Source organism: Cornus florida, unplaced genomic scaffold (assembly GCF_030987335.1).
Source record: "Cornus florida cultivar Cherokee Brave unplaced genomic scaffold, ASM3098733v1 CherokeeBrave_3.0.0_Hap2_Chr07, whole genome shotgun sequence".
NCBI lineage: Eukaryota > Viridiplantae > Streptophyta > Magnoliopsida > Cornales > Cornaceae > Cornus > Cornus florida.
The window spans coordinates 51,703,941-51,708,752 of record NW_026775577.1 but is presented as its reverse complement, the minus strand read 5'-3'; the positions used below and the strand labels follow the sequence as shown (position 1 = coordinate 51,708,752).

The 4,812-nt window shown below is 37.7% G+C and overlaps 1 pseudogene; it reads right to left on the bottom strand.

Moving 5' to 3' along the window:
• Positions 1 to 4,203: 4,203 nt before the first annotated feature.
• Positions 4,204 to 4,302, bottom strand: LOC132267846 (small nucleolar RNA R71; annotated as a pseudogene).
• Between the last annotated feature and the right edge of the window lie 510 nt (positions 4,303 to 4,812).

Genomic DNA, 4,812 nt, shown 5'->3' with positions numbered 1-4,812 from the left:
CAAAATTGTTTAAACTTTTATACTGTTCAATCCATTAGCATACAAATAAAAATTATGCATCATGGGTTTTTAACATATCATGAAATAATATTTAGAACCCTCATTATTAATCTCAAAACAGTTCAGAAACCCCTAATATCCCAAACAGTGCTCAAAAACAGCTTCCAGAATGCATCAAAACAAGAGAGCTTGCTCTTAAAAGTTGAGAGCTAGCTTTGTACCAATGGGAGTCGGCTCCCTTACCCTTGGAGCCAGCTCTGTGCCTTAGGGAGCCGGCTTTCTTCACCCGTGGAGCCGGCTCTCTCTCTCTGAGAGAGCCAAGGCTAAAGAAAAATAGGGAGCCGGCTCCATCCCCTTGGGAGCCAACTCTGTCCCTGTTTCCTGTCATCGTCTTCGTCTCCGACGATGTTAAAACCCCTCTGAAATTCTTAGTTCAGGTTCCTAGAGGTCTGACTATGTCCCAAATCATCCAGAAAAATCATAAAACCCAATACGCATTGTTACAAAAACTTTAAAACATAATATGAAACAAATTATACGGTAAATCAATTTCAATTCATCAACACACAAGATAATTTAAAGTCTAAAATAACATGCATACTCAATCAATTTTAATGTCCGTTTAGTTCTTGGAGACTACCTAGGCATGCACAGACACAGGTCAAAGGAAAAGAGCAAGAAATAGAACTTGCCTCTGATTTCAGTTTTGAAATCTTAACGTCGTCTTCCTAACTTTTCGGCAATCCTTCACTGCTCTAACTCCTCTGTTGCCCCTTGGTTCAACCCACGAGCAACACCCATTCGTTCTCTCCTTAGCTTAGCCTTAGCCTTAGCCAAACCCTAAGTTTCCCTCTCTCTGTTTTCCCTCAGACCTCTTTGTATCTCGTTGCCTCCACTGTTACGTAATTAGGGTTCTAAAACCTTTGGTAGACTTATACAAGTATATTTATAGGCCAAAACTTTACCCTAATTCTAATCATATTAAGAGACGAAAAAACTAAAATAAAAATATAACTAGTCGGCCAATAACTTGATTACCTAAACAGAATATAAAACTGATGAGCGCTGAAAAGTGCGTATTTTAACCCCTAAAACATAGGCATTCTAGTACCTTTATCTATCTTACTTGACCGTTTTAGATTGATTTCGTATTATTTCCATTTTCAGACACTTATCCCTAAAATAAGCTAACTCAGCCAAATAAGAGCTTAATTGAAACAATTCTGGGATTAAACAAAGAAATGAGCAAAGTGGAGAAGGAAGGAAGCAAATGAAGCCAAAGGTGGGAAGCAGCAAAGTTCGATCAATCCAAGTTTAAGGTTTGATCAATCGAATAATGATCGATCTCAGCACTTCAAGATAGATCCAAGCCTTGACCCAAAAGTATGAAGTCCAAAAAGTTCGATCGATCCAACACCACCATTCGATCGATCGAACACTTTTGTCCTTATTCAAATGATTGATCTTATCCACAGCTGTAACACCCACTAACCACTTTTGTCCTTTTCCCGAAAATATCTCTCAAAATATCTCGGATTTGTCTTTTCCCAAAAAGCTCAACCAGTTGGATCGATCCAGCCTAAGTTCGATGGATCTCAGCTAGTTCGACCGATCCAAGTTTGAGGTTCGATCGATCGAACTTCCTCCAGTGTGAAAAAGGTAAATTTCTATCTCATTGAAAGTTGTCCTTTATCCAATCATTAGAGAATATTATGTGCATGACCCCAGCTCATTTTGGGTGTCATTTTGACCTACCTATATAAGGATAAGGATTGCTTTTTACAAGGAAGCTAATAGACAATTCTAGGGTTTAATCTCTTGTAGAGGAAGCATAGAAGAAGAGGCTAGAGATACCATTGGAGTTCTTCATCAATAAGGAGCAGATTTCAACCATGGAGTTAGCCCTTGAGGGTTAGAACAACATCACCATGAGTGGCTAGACATCCTCTTGGGGCTAGAGTTAGCCCCAAGCATGCTTTCTACATCTTAATCTTATGTATTATTGAGGGTTTAGTGTTGCAATTGATGTTTTGACACCTTGATATATATAAATCTTTTTTATTCAATGATTTATGTGGTTTAATGCTTCCAATTGATCATTTCATTCTATCCATATGTCTATGTATGCTAGAATAGATGTTCATGTGCTTGTCTCTAGATTTTGTGTTATTGATGCATGTTTATGTTTATTGATGCTATAGATTTGGAGATTGTCAAAACATAGTGCTTAAAGGAATGCTCTTGCAATTCTCTTGATGGTTCATACTTATTCCTTGATGGATTGTGCCTCTCCCCGAGTTTATTTTCATGCTAGTAGTGTAGTTGTAGTGTAGTGTTAAATGGGAGGACAATCTATGCTTGTTGTTTGATGATCCAAGATTTTGAATGCAAGTAGCATATGTCTCTATCCTTGTGTTGTATTTGGATTATGAGCTTAATGAAAGGATTAATGACTTGTTTTGATCTATTATGCCTTTCACATGTTGTTTAGACAATATATGCTTCATTGCTTAGATATATTGTGCCTTTCATATGATGTTTAGACAATACATGCTTAACTAGTCATCCTTGCTTATTGAATCAACCAAATACACACACACCAATATTGCAACACACCATTTGCCCTCCTTAATCACTTATCAATGATATAGAAATGCATTGCTTGGTGGTGATCTTTAAACCCCAAGATCTCTCTCTCTCTTACTTACTCTTAATTGCATTCTTTGTTATCACTTAGTTTAATTTAGTTGTTCTCTAATCAACTAACCAACCAATTGTTTGATCACTCGACCTACTAGCCCTAATAACAATTCCACGACATTGCTCGATCCTCATAATCCCTTGGGACGATCCCTACTCGCCCTAGCTATATTTTTAGTGAAGGTAGTAGTGGCTTCTATAAATGTAAAACTCTTGGCCTTCGCCTTATAATGCACATACTATTCAAGCTTGATATGGTATAGCGACCCTCGAAAAGGACCACTTCAGTTTTTGGCGCCGTTGCCGGGGATTGATTTGATTTGATTAGGCAACGTCAGATTTGTGGAATCAATTAGGATTAGTACTATTTTGATCGTGTCTTTACTTTACTTCTTTTTTTCTTTTTGGTTACTTATTGTGTTATTCTTACTTAAGTAGGTGCATTGTTGGAGAGAAAGCAAGCAAATGAGCCATCAAGTATTCAAGCAAGCAAAGAAAGTAAAAAGCTAAAAATTCTCAAAATTTGCTAAGCTAAGCTTTAAATTTCGAGTTGAATTGCTAAATGACCTTTGTGAGACTTTCTTTACTCAATCCCTTAGTATCATTGACCTTCGTCGGCCAGCGTGGAGGCTTATTTTTAATTGTTCTTACATCATTGTTGTTAAAGCATGTGAGTATGAATTAAGTATTTGTGGAAGAAGTCTAATTGCAATTGTTGTGAAGGCATAGTGTTTGTCATTCTTTGTGTTTGTTGTGTTTTGCATTGTGCATGCATGGACGTCGTTCATTGAAACTAACTCTTGTCCCTCTTGATTTGCATCTCGAATCCATCATTAGAAATCCTAGGAGAAGATGAAGTTCAAATAGAGCCAATCTATCAATGGATGACCATAATAATGATCATGTTGAGGACCTTGGTCACATAGACCAACAAGGTATCCTTCATCCCAATGTGCACAATGAGAACATACAAGTACCACTTGGCATGCCTAGGCCATTCATTCACCAACCACCATAACAACAAGGCCAAGTTCCATATGGAATGCCAAAGCCAATGTATACTCCACAACCTCCCATCATCAATCAAGGAATTCAAAACCAAGGTGTTCATGTTGCACTTCAAGTAGCTAATCCACCTCTTGCTTTAAGAGACCATTATGTGCCTAATGAGTATAATGCACCTACATGCATCCAATTGCCTTCATTTAGAGCACATCATTATGAAATTAAGCCACAAAACATTCAAATGCTTCCTAACTATCATGGACTTCCAAATGAAGAACCTTACGAGCATTTGGATGAGTTTCTTGAAGTATGTTCCACCGTAAAATATAAGGACATGCTGGAAAAGGTTTTAAGACTCAAACTTTTTCCATTCACCTTAAAAGACAAGGCAAAGTATTGGTTTAACAATCTTAGGCCTTTTTCAATCACTTCTTGGGCAGAAATGCAACAAGAGTTCTTGAAGAAGTACTATCCGGTTTCAAAGACCAATGCCATGAGAACCTCAATTCGAGAATTTTCACAAGGGGATGGAGAAACGTTTCATGAGGCATGGGAACGCTTCAATGAATTGCTTAGGAAGTGTCCACATCATGATATGCCCAAATGGCAATTAGTTCAATATTTCTTTGAGAGCTTATCGGACAACTATAAGGGCATGGTTGATGCTTCCATGGGTAGCTCATACATCAATAGGCATGAGGATGACGTGTGGCATCTCTATGAGAGCACGAGTGAAAATTCTTTGCATAGAACACTATCATCCAAGAATGATAGAAATTCACAAAGTAGGAAGAGTGTTGGCTTACATTAAGTCGACCATTCAAATGAAATAGCCGCCGAAATGAAGTCTTTATCTCAAAGGTTTGATCAATTTTTTATTAACCAAAACTCTGCTAACCAAGTATCTTCCTTCCCTAACCATTCTCGTCTTGCATCAAATGAAACATGTATGGCTTGTTCTAGTGTTCTTCATTCTACTTCTCATTATCCTCACGGACAAGTGCAAAATGAACCTAATGAACAAGTCAATGCGGCTTTTATGAACCAAGGGAACAATCCTTATGGTACTCACTATAATCCAAGTTGGAGGAATCATCCGAATTGCTC